The following is an 18,228-nucleotide window of genomic DNA, read 5'->3' as shown; positions in this document are numbered from 1 at the left end:
GCTCACACACAAGGAACTTGCTCAAGTAAATACCTTTAAATCTGCCCTGCTCTGCCCTGCTCAGCAGGCACAGGTCTGGGGCAGAACACCTGAGGACACAGCCAGGTGTGCAGTTACACAGGGTTGTAATCAGATAATGTACAGCATTATCACACATTATCACATGGACATCTTCTTTCAGCCTTCCAAGATGGTTCTGTTCTGTTCTGTTCTGTTCTGTTCTGTTCCTCACAGTTGTACCAGCTCAGGGTGTAGGTGCCATTTTAAGACCTTCATGGAAGGTGGATAAGGACAAGTGTAAAAGAAAAAAAATGATTAAAAATTACAAAACCAACTCAAATATATCTCATGGGTCTCTTTCCCTCCAATCTGAAAGCACAGCTCTCACTGGGGGTGTAAGGGAACCTTTGGGAAGCTTTTCTGTGCCCTCCCTGAGCTGTGCCCTGTCCGTGTGTGCCAGCAGATCCCTGCCCCGGGCACTGGGTCCAGCCTGACACCCAACACCTGCACGGTGTTTTGGAAACCTCTGGGATTCCAGCAGAGCCAGGCAAAGTGTGATCCTTAGGTGGGAACGGGGCTGAGCTCTCCTCTGCTGCTGCTGTGTCCTCGCTCTGAGCTCAGGCTTCGATTGTGCAGTGCTGCCCGTGTGGTTTGCAGGAACAAGAGTGGAAATTCCTCCCTGGAGAGACCCCTGGCAAAACCCCCCGAAGCAGAACGAGGCGTTTCAGCACTGAAAACACAGAGGTGAAGGATGTGCTGCTCTGCAGAGCAGGGCTGGGGACATTCACAAGCTGTGAGATGTGAAAGGACACGAGAAGATGATTTTATATTGGCTCAAAGGCAGCACAGCCCGTGCATGGCCTCGGGCACTGTAACAACGAGCCAGGGAGGGAAAGGGCCAGGAAAGGCAAATTCCTTGGTTTGCTGCCTGCAGGGACACAGCAGCGCTGCTGGAGGTGCTGGCAGCACTGAGCAGTGCTCAGGTGACAGGGGGGTGTCCCTGGCAGGCTCCCAGTGCCACCCCAGTGGCTCTGAGGTGACAGGGGGGTGTCCCTGGCAGGCTCCCAGTGCCACCCCAGTGTCTCCCCTGCCCATCCTCAGCAGGGAAATGCTCTGGAAGCACAGGGGTCACTCTGGTGGCCAAGGGACACTCTGCTGCTGGGTTTGCAGGTTGTTTTCATAGCTGGGAATCGTTCAGGCAGGGTGGGGGGATTTGCATCCACCTTAACTGTGCCTTCTGTGAGCCACCAGCAATAAAAGTAGATTTAAACAGAAACTTTGCAGCCTTTTCTTCATTCTTTTCATTTCCTGCCTGTTTTGCTTATATAATTCCTATTCTGTCCTGCTTCTCACAGTTTTTTTTCTCTTCTTTCCCCTCCCATCTCTTCCTAGACAACTCTGTCCCTCTCATCCTCCATCTCCTTTCATGCACACTGTGACTGGCAGCACAGAGCAATGTGCAAGTTCCCCTCAAAGCCTTGAGAGAGTTTTGTGTTTCTGACACAACTTTGTGTTCTTCTGCCTTTGTGAAGCTTTTGCATCCCTGACCCGGGAGGTTCAGCTTGCAGCTTCCAAGAAAGCATCCAAGTATTGTGAAATACCTGAGCCTTGAGCACCTCACACCGATGGCACACATCAATTATTTCTATCAGCATTTCTGTTCCTGGGGCTCTGTGAGCACAGTGAGCAGGGCTGGGGGTTGTCCTCCACTGCCACTCCTCAGGTTCCCAAATCTATCCAGGTTTGCTCAGAGGATGAGGCCTTGTAACACATCTGGAATTGCCAGGTGTCCCACAGAAGGCCAGAGCAGTGTTTGTGATCAGGCTGTGCCATCTGAAGCCCAGCACACTGCCCGTGTGCCAGGCAGATACCTGGGCACGTCTGAACCTGGTCTCTACAAGAGGTGCTGAGAAAAACCATCATAATTCATTTCCCTTTTCTTTTCAAAGGACCAGAAGTTAAAAGGGCTTAGTTCAACTCTGGGAGGCGAATCAGCCCAGTGGCTTTAGGGGAGAGCAGATCTGGAATTAAAATGGAGTTTTTAGCGTGCCCTGGACCAGCTGTTATTTAATTTCGGCTCCCAGAGCTGCTGCAGGGCATCATGTGAAGCCCCCGGGATGCTGTGAGTGAGAGACGCTGTCCCAGCCCCGACATTCTCCTCCCTGCTGCCGTGACCGTGAATTTCCCAGAATTTCACCTCTCCCGTTAACACGACGGCTTTTAGAAGAGGATTTGCATTCAGGAACAAACGGGTTCGCTTTCAGCGCTGAGAAATGCAGAGCAAGAGCGGGGCTGAAAGGGGCACTGATGGTCGGAGCTGCTCCTCGCACATTGCCCTTCCCTCTGCTGGGGACGGGGAAGGTTTGTGGAACTCAGCCTGTCCTTCCCTGCCTTTGCAGACAAAGCCTGTCCCACACTTGTCCATGGAGTGACGAGGTTTGTTCATAAACACAGCCTGGGCTTCACGGTCACCCTGCAGCTCCGCTGGGGCCGCCGTGTGCCAGCACTGAGGGCTCTCTATAGAGGGGAAACAGCGGGGAAATCTAAAATATCCAAAATATCCTTTACAGCATCCTCGGCCCCATTCGACACCGGTACCTCCCCACAGACCCAGCCCGTTTTCCTGACTCTGGGGATCCCTGAAATTGGAGTTCCTGGAATTTCTGGAATTTCTGCCGGTGCGGGCAGCGGCGGCGCTGGGAGCGCTCGGACCGAAAGTTTTGTCACAGTGCCACCCACTGGGGCCAGCTGGGGACAGGACACGGCCACTGCCACCCACTGGGGCCAGCTGGGGACAGGACACGGCCACTGCCACCCACTGGGACCAGCTGGGGACCGGGCAGCACCGGGACCAGGACCGGCTCTGGAAAACACCGGGAATTCCATCATGGTACCGAAACCGGGACTGGAACACTGGGAATTCCAACCCTGCACCGGGACAGGGTCAGGAAATCAGGGAATTCCAACCCTGCACCGGCACTGGGTCAGGAAGACACCGGGAATTCCAATCCTGCACCGGGATCGGCTGCAGAACTCAGGGATTCCCGACCCTGCCTTGCAGGCAAGGAGGAGATGGAGACATTGGAGGGATTTGGGTTCTGCAGGACCCCCTCATTCTTAGCAAATGGAAAAAATAAACTCATTATTGCAAAGGAAGCACAGTGGCAGCACGGGGAATATTGGGAATATTGGGAATATTGGGGAAATCCAGCCCAAAAGCTGCAGGAAAGAGCAGAGCCAATGCACACGCAGGGGTTTAGAGCTCCGTGCGGTTCCTCCCTTCCTGAAACAACATTTCCCCCGTGCTGCCAGCACAGACCCTGCTCGGGCTCCTCCCCTGGGTCGGCTTCTGCATTTCCAGCACTCAGCAGGAGCAGCCCGGGGGTGTCCCAGGGGTGTCCCCGGGGGCGAGGCCAGCCCTGGTCACACGTTCACAGTGAAGTTCTGTGTCTGTCCCAGCCCACACAGCATCGCTGCTGCTGGGAAACCTCCAGCAAACAGCTCTGGCCAACACTTTGGGCTGGCACATCTTCATTTTGTGGATTTGTTTGATTTTCTGTTTCTTTTCAGAGGTTGGTTTGTGCAGTAGTTGATTGATTTCCTCCGTTTCCTTGGTTGACACCCTCAGTTTCCTCTGCCACACAAAATAAAAGGGAAATTCCCGTTTCAAATGTAGATTTAGAGACAAGATTTCCTTGCATACCCTTCCTAGGAGCTGCCTGGAAAACTGTACTTCAGTGCTAAAGATCTGTGGCAAGTCTGCATGTTCCAATGGAGCAATAAAAATATTTACACTCGTGCAATTTAGTTAAAAATTCTGAGTATCTGTGTGCTTGAAGTGTTTGTGTACTGTAAGAGGTGGTAAATGGTAAGTATAAAAAACTAAACCCCGAATTGTACAAAGATTTTCAGATATTTCAGCGTTGAAAATCCTGCATTTTGTGTCTGTGCAAGGAGCAAGGCCGTGTCTGAGCAGCCACACAAGGAGGTGAAACACCTCAGCCTCAGGCTGTAAATCAACCCCTAATTGTGGCTAAGACTGTGCAGGGAGTTCATGTAGAGATTAGCTTAGGTCTAATTCTCTGGGAGGTTTCTCATTGATTTAAAAAGGACTCAGGTCATTGCTCCAGGGTTTCCTCATGAAACATCCCTGATCACAGCTGGATAAAGAATAAAGAATTAATTTAGATAATGCCTAAGAGGAGACATTGAAATGTGAGCAGGGAACAAGAACCAACAGAGTCTGTCCTCAAGGTCCCTGTTATTAGCATTGAACATGTAGTGAGAATAAATAAATACAAAATGTGGCATAAACAAGTCCTGCCTGTGAGGGCTGCAGTCTGACAAGGAGGCCAATAACAAATGCAAGAGCCAAAATCCCAAAATCCTTGGTCAGGTGTGCTGGGGAGCATCCACAGGGCCAGCAATTCCCAAATCCCAGTTCCCAGATCCCAAGTGGGGCCCGTGGTGTGAGCAGAGCCCTTGCCAAGCCCCAGGGCAGGAGCAGACTCTCACCTCCCTGCTCACCCCCCGTGTGTCACAGCTCTGAGCTGCTGGGGAGAGCCAGGGCTCTTGTCCAGAGTTAATTATTGATGCTTACATTCAATAGAGATTGTATCCATTAATACTTTTAATAAAAGATCAGATTGGCTCTGTTCAGGTGTTCCCAACACAGATACCATCTCCACACGAGTCTGCCTGGCTCTTTCTCACCTCTGTGGTGTCTGCAGCCATAAATGTGAGCAATCCATCCCCCCTTGGCTCCTGCCTGGACTCGGGTGTTTTCAGGCAGGCAGGGCTTTGGGAGCAGCTCTGCTCGCCTCTGTCCCTGCTGTTCCACTTGGACATTCTCTAAGGAAATGGGATTTATGTGCCCTGGAAGAAAAGGAATCGACACCAGGAAAATTTCCACTGCTGGTTTAGGTGAGACCATCACACCCCTGTGAAGAGAGAGGGGCTTTGCCAAGGACAGGCAGTGACAGGACACGCTGGGAGTGCCGTGAGCTTTTCCTGTGCTGGGCAGGCAGGGAAATTCTGTTTGTTCACCAAGGGTATTGTTGGCCTCTCCTCTTCCTGACCTGCAAAATCCCGTGTCAAGAATGCACAAATTAATACTACTGATAAAAATAAAGAGACACAAAGATGTAAGCAATCATATCCTTAATTTGCAGTGAAAGGGTGAAAAAGCCACAAAGCCCAGAATGGCTGATTTGCCACCTTGCCATGTGGCAAATTAAAACCTGGAAGTAAACGTGTTCAGAGAAACACAGGTGAAAGTTTCCAGTGCCAGTATCACCCTCCCTTCATCCCATCCTTTCTTTCTTCCCTCCCTTTAATGTTTCAAGCTCCGAATTTGTTTAGCAACTAGGAAAATATTTGCAAAGGCCATTTTACAGTATTTGCAGATGTGAAGTGGTGGAAGAACAGCTTCCTTTTGCATTTCCCAGCAGAGCCTGCAGCTCCATCTCTGTCACCGCGAGGGAGGGGAGCAGTGCCTGGAGGCTGCTGGATCTGCCCCTGCAGCTCTTCCAGGAGGGGCTGCAGGAGCAGAATTCCCTGCTCATGGACAGGGTTCATGTACCTTGGATGGGCCACTGCCCCGAGAAGCTTTTCCTTCCCAAATAATTGATGTTTCACTGCGAAATCCAACGTTAACTTTTCATTCCAGAGACAAGATTTTTTTAAATAACTCCATGTTCTTGATCAGAGATTATCGATTCTGATTTTGAACCAAAGGAAAGTGAGGAAGGGTCAATACAGAAGCAGAGCTGCTCATTAACTCTGTGTTTAACACAGAGAGGGCAACGGCTCTGATAGAACAGCTAAAACATCAATGCAGGCAAGTTTTAATGAGAATTGGAGATAAAGTTTAAAAGCGTTTAATAGTGAGTCTGCTGAGAGATTGTGTGTAGCTCAGAATGTTCTTGGGAGCACAGGGAGGAGGAGGAGGGATGGATTTTCCAAAGGGATCCTGCAGCTGAGCAGGAGCTGCTCAGGCAGTGCCTTGGGCACAGGGAGAAAGGGAAACCCACGCAGGGAGGAGAAATGGATCCCCAAAATCTTCGGTTGTTTTCACATTTGTTCAGGTGAATGCTTTCACATGCCCAGAGCTCATGAATATTTAGCAATTTGCTTGGACATTCTTTTGTAAATCAATTTTAACCTAGTGGGGAATATTTTCATAAACCCTATTTCAGATTGCAGATGTGAGTGCTCATGCTGGAAGCCTCATTAGAAGCATTACCAGTAATATGCCATTAATGTGTCCAACAAAAAGAAATTAATTCTGAAGATGGGCTACAAATGAACTTCGGATCAAGAATTGTCTGCCAAAAATTACTTCGTGATGAACTGAATAGTGAATACTGGCAATTTGTGACAAGAAAATGAGGCAGGATGTATTGAATAAATTTCTTGTGGGTTTGCTGTGGTGGTGCTTGAGGTGTTGCTGGGCTGAGTCTGGAGTTGAGCTCTGCCGCAGGAATAAACTCCTTGCTGTCATGTCCTCACCTGGAATTTTCAGTGATCACAGAACCAGAGAATGGTTAAATCCCACCCGGTGCCACCCCTGCCATGGCAGGGACACCTCCACTGTCCCAGGCTGCTCCCAGCCAGATGTCCCCATCCCTGGAGTGTCCCAGGAATTCCTGGAGGTGGCACTCGGAGCTCTGGGCTGGGGACAGGGTGGGGATGGGGCAGAGCTGGGAGCGCTTTTCCAGCCTCAGTGGATCTGTGTGATCCTGTGCCTGAGGGGGAAATGTCATTTCCCAGGATGGAGCCCGGGCTGTCCCTGGGCTGTCCCTGCATTTCCCGCATGGCTCCGTAGGTGGCGAGTGCCGCCTTCCCCAAAGCAGCCCAGTGAATCTCAGCATTCCTGCTGCTCGGCATTCCTTCGCTGCTGCGGGGCTGGGCAGGACATCCCCATCCTCACAGCATCCTCAGAGAATCCTCACACCATCCTCACACCATCCCCACCCTCACACCATCCTCACACCATCCCCACCCTCACACCATCCCCACTGCATCCCCACACCATCCCCTCATCATCCTCACACCATCCCCACACCATCCCCAGAGCAGGATCGGGGCACTCTGCCTCCAGGGCTCTCCAGGGCACCGCCATGGGTTGCAGGAAGATGAAATTTCCGTATTTTGAACACCAGCCCCGGCCCTGTTTGCTCCGGATCGCAGAACCGCAGCTTTGCTGAAATCAGAACAAAGGCGGCGAGAGGCTCTGACAGCCCCGAGACCAAATGACAGAGGGCAGCGCCAGGCTCTGGAACAAAGCTGAGCTTTGCTGACCATTCCAGCAGAATTCTCCAGGGATGAAGGAGCTCTCAGCACGGCTGCACTCAGATTTACAGCTGATGGCTGCCCGTGATGGAACTGCTCCGGGGCACAGGGACACGAGTGGCAGTTCTGGGAATTTCTCTGCATCAACGGGAATGAACTGTCTGGGGTTTGGATGAACAATATCTCCCTGTACTGTCTCCTTTCATATGGCATCACACAGACATATCTGTGACCTTCACAGATGTCACACCTATAAAGAAAAAGGTCCCGTTTAAAAAACGAGCACAGCAGCTCCAGAGCTGGAGCGAATCCGTGTGGCTGCAGCAGAGTCAGCAGAGAGAGGCAGATTTACAGAGCCTGCTCCTCGGTACAAATAGCTGAAGTGAATTGTTACTGCTCTGCTGGTCAGGGGTGTGGTGGTTAGACAAGAAAAGGGATGAGATCCATTGGAATATGGGAACTTTCCCAGGGCAGTGCCTGGAAATGGGCAGGAGGAATAAAGAACATTTTGATGTGTTTTAGAAGTGGCACCTGAAGATGTGCATTTAATCCTGCCCAGGTAAAGGCACTCAGAGATCACACAGTAACAATCTAGTGCCTGCCCTGTCCCACAGCCTCAGAAATGCTGTAATTCATCAGAATTCACCTTTCTGTAGTTAAACTGAGGGCAGCCAGCCCTCCTGCAGAGCTCAGCACCACCCTGCAGCCTGGGGCTGGGCTTGGCCACACTGGGGACATTGGCACCAGCAATTAGACACCGGGGCAATAGGACATGGTCAAGAGGGGTTTTCCAATCTTTCTGCTTTTCCTAAAAGAGAATCTCAGCCTGGGAACTCCTGACTGCAAATATAAGCTGGGATTTATGAACAAACAAACCTTAGCTCATGTGTGACCTTTTCATGTGTTCTGAGTGCAGCCTGTGCTTGATTCTGTCACAGAATCACAGAATTATTTGGGTGGGAAAAGACCTCTAGGATCATCGAGCCCAACCATTAAATCTTTCTTTCACAGAATCACGAATCCTGGGAGGGTTTGGGTTGGAAAGGACCTCAAAGACCCCCCAGTCCCAATCCCCTCCTCTGGGCAGGGACACCTTCCTCTACACCAGGTCCTTCTCTGAGGGATTCGATTTTTGGGAGCTGCTGCTGTTCTCCTCAGCCTATAAAACACTTCGAAGATAATAATTTAATGAGCAGTTTAAGTTTATGGCCCATCTTTGTGTTTCTTATCTCTGAGTTTACTCAGCACTAAGATAACCATAATAAATCCACTCATTATGCCTGAGATGTTTATGGGCTCTAATTGCTGACAGGAGGAGAGGGGGGATGAGCTCAGCACATTTTACACCCCTGACAACTCTGGGTGCATTTCCTGAGCACAGCCAGGACCCCTCGCGTGGGTTTGGGGCAGGACAGAGACTGATGGCTTGAAAATAACGGGGAATATTTATGGCCTGGGAATTCCTTTGCCACTGAGCTGTGCTGAGGTTCACCAGCGTCCAGCCCTGACCCTGCAGACCTCCCCCAGCCCTCCCAGTCTGTGTGTATTTACTGCCCCACAGCGGGGAGATGCACAAGGATGGAAATGTTCACAAAAAATCACCCCCCAAACTCCTGACCCCGACAGGCCACACCCCATGGCAAACATGAGCTCAGTTTTATTCCATTAAATCCCCAGCAGGAGTGATAAAATATCAGCTGGGATAATTCAGCTGCCCTGAGACAGAGAGGGAAGCTCTACAAAATGCATTTGCTGTTGCTGTTGTGTGTGTGACCCTCAGGGGCCCTGGAGGCAGCAGCCAGGGGAGCATCCTCAGAGCCCAGACTGAGCCCAGACTGAGCCCAGACTGAGCCCAGGGCTGGGCTGGGCCTTGCCAAGCCCTGCTCCCTCCAGGCTGGCACTGGGGCTGGAGGCACTTACCCACAGCTGGCTCTGCCCAGGTGGCCCCAGCTGGCTCTGCTCTCCTGCTGCTGCCAGCCTTCCTTCCTCCTCTTTTCTTAAATGAAGTGGAGCAAGAGTTCTAAACTTTACATAGCTCCACGTCCAAGTTTTAATTAAGATCAGCAGAAACTCTTCGAAACTCAGATAAAAGATAGGCTATCATATTCTATATTATAATATTCCATATGATAACAGTCTATGTGATAATATTCTATACGATAATATTCTATATTATAATATTCTAAATTATTATATTCTATATTATAATATTCTATACTATTCTCAGATAAAAGCAGGCTATAAATGCAACAAATTCTATTTCCAAGTGATGTCAGACGAGATAAGAAAAGTCCCAATCCCCATATTTGCATTTTTAGGAAATTTGAAGAATCTGGGGCCTAAGAATATTCTTGGATATTTTTAGACCTGGGCATTTCAGTTTTGTTATTCAGGTCAAAACAAGTCTCTACGCCCTTCACCTCACAGGCATTTGGTGTCTGTGTTTGCACTGCAGCTTTCCAACCCGTTCTATAATTGTGGAGGCCATGTGGGATAGGGGTAGGTGTGAATCCACGTCTGTGCATGTTTGCAGGTCTAGTGTGACTTTAAAAATAAAGTTTCTGATGCTGCAAACACTTCCACATACCCTGAACCAGATGTAATTAATGCCATGGAGATTACTGAAGGAAAATAAAATGCATTCCTGGGGACGATGGGAGCATTCACTTACATCACCCCAGCACGATTAACTGGAGATGTTTGTCATGTAAATGCTGGGCTGAAAAATTCCCGAGAAAGTAAACTCAGAACAAAAGTTGCTCTTTTTCCCAGTGTCCATTTTGGTTTTAGTGCATGGTTGTTTATGGGATTTTTGGAGTCATTCTGGAATTCTCTGAGGCAGGGAGTGAAGTCAATGGAATGAAATAAACTCGGGTCTTGAGATTCTCGTGTCAAAACCATTTTGGGGTGAAACTCTGAAAATCTGGGAGGCCAAAGAGCCACACGTGCCAAGGTCCTTGAGGGGGGTGCCAGAGCTCTGAGTGCTGGTGTCTGCACCAGGAACATTAACCCTGCTGTGATTTATCTGCTGCACACTGAGCTTCTCTCGGGGTTGCAGAATGCATCTGGACCAGCCTAATGAGCACATTCTTCACCATTAGAGAGGCTGTGGAGGGCTTCAAATATTTTAGACATGATTCACAGAGCCAAAAGGTCTTGTTTACTGATATGCTATTTATACCTAGCTCAATTAAACCTCTTTGGAAAGAAAAAAATTCAAGGATGCCAACACTGGCGGTGCTGTTGGAAGTGAGCATCTCCTCGTTAAAAAGGTTAGAAAAACACCATTAATAATTTTGATCGACTCTGTTTATGCCCCAGTGTGTATCCAACTGCACCCAGTGTCCTGCCTGGAGTGGTTCTGGCACAGCAGAGATCAGGAGGGCTCTGGCTGTGCCTGGTGCCAGGTGTCACATCCCTGGGCATGGCCTTTGCCACCAGCCCAAGGCTCGCCCTCCTGGCAGAGCTGAGCTGCCCCAGGGCCTGCAGCAGCCTGAGGGGCCAGCACGGGGCTCAGGCAGCCCCAGGGACAGAGCCAGGACCAGAGCTGCTCTCTCCAGGGAGCAGAGCTCTCCCACCAAGGTGTTCCCATCCCTGCCAGGCTCCCAGCCAGGCTGGAGGCAGCTCTGAGCTCCTGCTCCAGGGGAAGGAGTCCCTGCCTGGGGCAGGGGATGGAACCAGGAAGGCTTTAGGGTCCCTTAGACCTCAAACCATCCCGGTGATCCATGGTTCTGCTGCTCCAGCTCCTGGTGACCCCTGCTAGGAGAGGAGCTGAGAGCCTGCAGGGATGGGGCAGAGTGGCTGGGTGAGGCACCAGGCACACAGCAGGGCCCTGGGGACAGCACAGGGGACAGGAGCAGGCACAGCTCACCTGGGCTCCTGCAGGGCTTTCCTGCAGGAAAGGGGGACATTGCCAGGAGAGCCCGTTTTGGAGAGCAGGAGATGCCTGATCAAAGGAGAAAGCCAGAGGATACCACCAGAATCTGTTTGTTGGAAATGCAAGGCTTTTGAGCCTTCAGAATCTCAGTTTGTTGGAAATGCAGGGCTTTTGAGCCTTCAGAATCTCAGTTTGTTGGAAATGCAGGGCTTTTGAGCCTAATGAATGAGAGAAGTCTGTGCATGAATGTCCATTGCTATGGATAAATGCAGTGTCCTGCCAAGGGCTCCTTCCTGAAGCTCCACAGCAGGGTTAAACCCACCCTGACATTCCCACCCACGTGCTGGGCTCCTCCTGGGACAGGGAGCAGCCAGGGCTCGCTGTGCCATGTCACCAAAGCTCAGCCAGGCCTTGGTCACAGCACGGAGCTGGCACAAGGAGGAGTGTTCCTGTGGCAGGGAGCTGGGAACGCTGCCATGAAATATTGAGACGTAAATCAGGGGTGGGAAGGAAGCACAACAGCTTTTATAGGACACTTCAGAGCGATGTACTCATTAAATAACAAAGGGTTTTTTCCCTTAATACACTATTAACAAATTCCAAACCATCATATCTTTAAAAAAATTGTCCTCCAGTCGAGTGGAAAGTGAACTAATGTGGGCTTAGAAAGAGGTTGGGAGTGCAACAAATTATAAATGCTTTCTACTTTATCAGCATTACAGAGTACTATTAATTTTAAAAATAGCTTCTAAAAACATACATGGCATACCATAATGGAGATGGCTGGGTTTCAATACATCATCCTGATGACTCTTTCCACAGCAATGAGTTATGCAGACACTGCTTTGCAAATACGGCACGCAGGGGCTGCAGGGAACGTTCAAAAAGGCAATTTTATCTTTGGGTTCAGGGTGGGGCTGGGCTGGGATTCCCACCAGGAGCACTCAGGGATGAGCTCTGTGTGATGGGATGTTCCTTCCCACCAGCAGCATCCCTGCAGGATCTCCATCATCCCTCCAAGCTGCAATCAGCTCTAGGCACATAGTGAATGGTTAAAAATAAAGATGTTCATGGCCAGGGCTGTGTGACTGAGCAGCTCTGAAGGGTTCTGTGTGTTCAGGGTCTGCTGCTAATTGGCACCAGCGTCCCTCCAAGGGCTCCGGGGCTCTGAGTGATGGGGGAGGCATTTTCCACAGCCAGGGCTGTTTTTATTGGCTGCTTGCAGGAAAAAGACACATAAAACCCTGACTGGGGCCAGAACTGAGTTAGAAAAATCCCTGGGTAGCTCTAACTTACACTCGAGTTTGTTTGCTTGCCTTTTTTCTGTCCCTCAGGCTGCACAGCTCCTTACTCCTCACAATGCAGCAATTACAAGCATGAGGGAGGTCAGTGACCCCTTCCCAAAGCCCCGAGGGCTCGGGGAAAGCTCTGCCTTCCCTCTCTGGGAAAGGAGCCCCAGCCCCACACTTCAGGGGGGCTGGAATCCTGGCACCCCCCTGGCTACAGCTCCCTGGGGACGGGACCCCCAGGAGCACCCATGGGTGACTGTCACTGTCACTGTCACTGTGGCACCCCTGCAGCTCCCAGCCCTGCTCCAGCAGGCATTTTCAGCTGATTTTCCAATTTCAGCTGAATTGCCCAAAGCCCCGAGGTCCCCCAGAGCCCAGAGCCCTGCTTAGAACAGGAGTTTCCCATTTTATTGGGAATGCACTACAGCACCAATTCCTGTCCAAGAGTCCCTTCAGCTGAGACATTCCCAAATTTTCTCCCTCACTGTTTACAGAACTGTATTGTTACTCCCCTGGCAGGTGAGAATATTCCTTACAGAGCACATATGGCTTCCCTGGTCCTGTTTTCTTGTATTTAGTAACTTAGGAGTATCCTAAATTTAATGACCATTTATTGGTTCCCTAATTCAACCCAAAAGACCAAAATTCATGGAAAGCCAGAAGATTCATTCTCTAAAGGAATTAGAATAATGGTCAAGCTGTAGCAGTAAGGTTGGCAAAGTCACTTATTTTACTGCTTTATCACCTCTAGAAAACAAATGTTCCTGCCTGGAAATGGCAAACTCCACTTCCCTGAGTCCTGGGCTGTTGAAGCTCATTCCTTCAGGCCTCCCCTCATCCCTTGCTCCCAGCCGTGGCTCCTGTTGCCCACTGGGGAAGGTGGCAATGGAATCTGTGTGTGCTGTGCCCTGTCCAGTGCCAGGACCTGGATCTGCACCCTCCTGTTCTCAGATGCAAACCCATCCCCGGCCCTTACATAACTCTGTTTCCTCTCTTGTTGGTGTGATCATAGAGATAAATCATTCTGCTGGAGCAGTGCTGTGTGAAATCTTTACAACGACAGCTACAAGGAAATTCCTCTGCCCAGATTTACCTCCACACGCTGCTATGGAGCTCAGAGCTGTAAATCTGCTTCCTCTGTGGCCAAGAGCCACATTCCAAACCCAGGCAGTGAATGTGTGTGTGAGAGGCTGTGATGGATGGGCACACACACGGTGGGCACAGCCAGCGACTGCCAGCCTGTCTTTCCTTTCCTTTCCTTTCCTTTCCTTTCCTTTCCTTTCCTTTCCTTTCCTTTCCTTTCCTTTCCTTTCCTTTCCTTTCCTTTCCTTTCCTTTCCTTTCCTTTCCTTTCCTTTCCTTTCCTTTCCTTTCCTTTCCTTTCCTTTCCTTTCCTTTCCTTTCCTTTCCTTTCCTTTCCTTTTTTCCTTCCCCAGTTTTTCCCATTACTCCAGAAGTTCAATATCCAACAGCAGCTTCTCCAGATGATAACCCAGCTCATGCTGTGAGCCATAAAATCTCCTTTAGGTTCCCTTCCTGCAGCGTGGACACCACACACAGCTGATGCCCTCACCATGACAGAGGTGTTGGGGGCTCCCCTTTGCCCCCTGTTCCCTGCCCTGTGCCAGCTGCAGGTGAGATATTGGCTGTGGCCAACATCCAGAACAGTCTGAGCTGAGCCCAGTATCAGCTGCAGCACTCTCATTTCCCATTTTGCTGTGATCTCTCATTTCCCATTTTGTTGTGATCTCTCATTTCCCATTTTACTGTGATCTCTCATTTCCCGTTTTGCTGTGATCTCTCATTTCCCATTTGACTGTGATCTCTCATTTCCCGTTTTGCTGTGATCTCTCATTTCCCGTTTTGCTGTGATCTCTCATTTCCCGTTTTGTCGTGATCTCTCATTTCCCATTTTGTTGTGATCTCTCATTTCCTATTTTACTGTGATCTCATTTCCCGTTTTGTTGTGATCTCTCATTTCCCGTTTTGCTGTGATCTCTCATTTCCCGTTTTGCTGTGATCTCTCATTTCCCGTTTTGCTGTGATCTCTCATTTCCCGTTTTGCTGTGATCAGTTGCTGTTCCCCAGCAGTATCTCAGCTCCACACACACAGGACAGTTCTGCACCGTCGTCCCTGGAGTGAGGGATCTCTCTGAGAACAGTCAGGATTGTTTCTGCTTCCAGCAAACAAGAAGAGACTTTGCTTTTTGCACATGGCCGAGTTCTGCGTTCTGGCATTGTTTGTTTTACTGAGCCTACAGGGCAGAATTAAAAGATTCACATTTTGCTGTTGTTGAGGCAGTAACTGAAGTGTGTCTCTCATTGGAATGAATTTCCCAGGAAATATTTCAGAGACCCACTCAGGGAACAGAAATAACTTCATCTTTTAATATCATGAAACTTCTGCTCCCTCACTCCCAGCTGGAGGTTTCCCTCAGGACTCTCCAGGCTGCTCAGCCCAAATCAGTGTCCCCATGTCCCTGCCCAGCACCTCTGGCCATCTCTGCCAGCTCCATTTCCATTGCCCAGTTCTGCAGTCCCAGCCCTCCTTTTCTGGGGGTTCCACCCCCTTCCAGGTGCTCTGGGGACACAGGAGAGGGCCCCAGCCTGGAGCAGGACTGGGGGAGCAGCAGCTGCTCTGTGCTCAGCCCAGGGCTGATTGCAGGGAGCCCCAGGAGCAGCTCCCCAGAGCGAGGCTCTGCTGTGCTGCCCCATGGGCACTGTCCTCCCCACAGAGCCCGGGGTGAGCCCAGGGAGGGAATCACCCCAAATCCTGAGTGCCTGGCTCGGGGAAACAGGAGAGTCCACGGGCCAGCGTGGGTTTGCCACGTCCTGAGCCCGACCCCGGGCTTTGTGCATCCCCAGGGACACTGAACCGACCAAAAAGAGGAGGAGGGTCCTTGTGGGGAATTGTCCTTCCCAGCTGTGCTCGTCCCCACAACCCCTCCATCCCTCTGGGACCCAGAGCACAGCTCCTCCAGGCAGCAGCGAGCCAAAGGAGGGAGGATTTCACTGGGACAAGGGGAGAGTTACAGCCCCTTAAATCAAATTACTGACAGCAGCCGGGGAGCCCCGGGGGGATGAACGAGCTTGTAAAGAGTGACAACGAGGCAATAAACAAGATTAACACAAAACTAATGGAGAAATGGAGATAAATACGGGCATGGCCATGCAGTGTCAGAAGGGTTGCATGCCAGACTCGGGCAAGTGTTTGAGGCTTTTTGTAGTCACAGCCACCCTGAGTCACAGCCGTGACCCCCATGCTGTGCTCCCAGGGGTGAAGGATCTGCTCTGCCAGCAACGGGGCAAGAAAGGGAATTCACTGCAATAGAGCTGCTGAGCCAAGCTGCTCCTTCTGCTGGAGACAGGTTTGGAAAGGAGCTGCAGCTGCCAGAGGATGCAGGCAGGGACAGGGACAGGGATAGGGACAGGGACAGGGGATGGGGATGGGATGGGATGGGGATGGGGATGGGGATGGGGATGGGGATGGGGATGGGGATGGGGATGGGGATGGGGATGGGGATGGGGATGGGATGGGGATGGGGATGGGGATGGGGATGGGGATGGGATGGGGATGGGATGGGATGGGATGGGATGGGGATGGGGATGGGGATGGGGATGGGGATGGGGATGGGATGAGGATGGGCTCACATTTTGGGCACACGAGCTCATCTCAGCGTGAAACCTTTCAGTGCCCTTACAACCACTTGAGTAAATAATGGAAATGTCCCCTGGGTGCTGTCACTGTCACAGCTGAGCACAGCCCCGTGGCACAGCAGGGCCCTTCATCCCCACGTGCTCCTCCAGCTTGCAAGAACATTTGATAAACTGTAGCTAAACTATCAAGAAATAAATGCTTTCTTTCAAATCTATAGCTGTTTTTTGAACTTGTGAGCAGCCAGTTAAGCTGGATGGATTTAGAGAGGCCCTACAGTGTTTTTCTGTTGAAATACCAGATGATAAACACAATTTTTCTTGTGTCCCTGCAGAAACAAGACAGCCTGGGGTAACATAAAATGTTCCTTTACTTCCTTCTGACAATGGCCCGTTTCTTCTTTTAGAGGATGATTAATATTTATTACTACAGTAAATGGCAATTTAAATATATGTTGAGCCCTGCAGTGTATCATTAATTTAAGGAAACAGGACACCTCCTATCAAACCACAATGGGTCCTTCTGCAGTGAATTATGGGGCTGATCTGGCAGCCTTTTCAAAGCAGCTCCTGAACCTGTTCCCATGCAGCAGCAGATTGCTCCCATGGCCCCTGGCACCACGTGGGCAATGCCCAGGTGAGGCACCTTTGTTACTCACTGCAAGCAGCAGCAAAACAATCAGCAAGTGGGAAAATGTGAATATCCATGTTGTCCTCAGGGAGGCTATGGAGAGAAATCCTCCATCCTCACCCACCCTGCTCCATCCTTGTCCATCCTGGCCCACCCTGCTCCATCCTGCTCCATCCTTGTCCATCCTGGCCCACCCTGCTCCATCCTGCTCCATCCCAGGGTGGGGACAGGCAGGACTGCTCTGTTTGTAAAACTGGTAATTTCTTCCAAAAGAAGGTTTGGAGATGGGAGAGAGACCTTTGTGGCCAAGTTTCAATGGAGAAGACACTTTGCAGAGGAGGAATCTTTGGTTTTGACCCTTTTGCTCTTTGAGATTCCTGAGCTGTTTTCAGATGTGCCTTTTGGAAAGTTAAAAGAGGGCTCTTAGTGTCAAAAAGAAAAACAGTTTAATCCATAAAACTACATGCCAGATCCTGAAGAGGAGCATCAGATAAGGTCAGTCCTCCTTCACTAATGGTTCTATTTTTTAACTGCAACCATCTGCAAAACTACTTTTGTTCCTTTTGCATTCTCGCATTTCTAAGATTTCTCCCTGGTAGTAAAGTTCCTAATGTCAAAACATTTCAGTCTTCAAAGACAACTCCAAGACCCTGACACAGACACAGAGGTGTCACAGGCACTTGGCCATGGTTTATTACCTGGATTTTCAATCCCAATAAGGCAGCAGGACTCTGTCATTTGTGGGCTGCAGGATTTACAGCCCCAGGACAAATCCTGAGCCCAGCAGAGCTGCACTGCAGCTCCAGCAGCACAGCTGGATCCCGAGCTCACATCTGCAACAGCTGGGCTTGGTCTGCCCTGCACCCTCAGCACCTTCCTCATCTTCATCATCCTCATCACCACCCTCAGCATCCCCTCTGCTCCAGCACCTTCATCACCTTCATCATCCTCATCACCACCCTCAGCATCCCCTCTGCTCCAGCACCTTCCTCATCTTCATCATCCTCACCACCCTCAGCATCCCCCGTGCTCCAGCACCTGCATCATCTTCATCCTCAGCACCCTCACCATCCCCTCTGCTCCAGCACCTGCATCCTCCTACTCCACAGGAGCTGGCTGTGCCAGGCCAGCCCCATGGCACCCATGGCACCCATGGCACCCAGCACAGGAGCTGGCTGTGCCAGGCCAGCCCCATGGCACCCATGGCACCCAGCACAGGAGCTGGCTGTGCCAGCCGTGTCCCAGGAGCTCCCCTGAGGCACACAGCACAGGCAGGGCTGTACAGGGAGTCCTTGGCCCGAAATGGAAAGGCAGAATGGTCACTGGTTCTCTCCATGAACCGTGTGTGTCATGTCTCACTGTCCAGCCAGGCTCCCAGGGCTCCGAGCCCACGGCTGATCCGTGATTTCAAATCCTTTACTCACTCCCAATGATTTTTGATGATGAAACCGAGTGCGTGGATATGGCCAAATTAGGAAAGCCCTC

This window comes from Sturnus vulgaris, chromosome 11 (genome assembly GCF_052056855.1).
Source record: "Sturnus vulgaris isolate bStuVul1 chromosome 11, bStuVul1.hap1, whole genome shotgun sequence".
Taxonomy (NCBI): Eukaryota; Metazoa; Chordata; class Aves; order Passeriformes; family Sturnidae; genus Sturnus; species Sturnus vulgaris.
The sequence above is the reverse complement of the archived record's forward strand: the minus strand, read 5'-3'. Positions refer to the sequence as shown.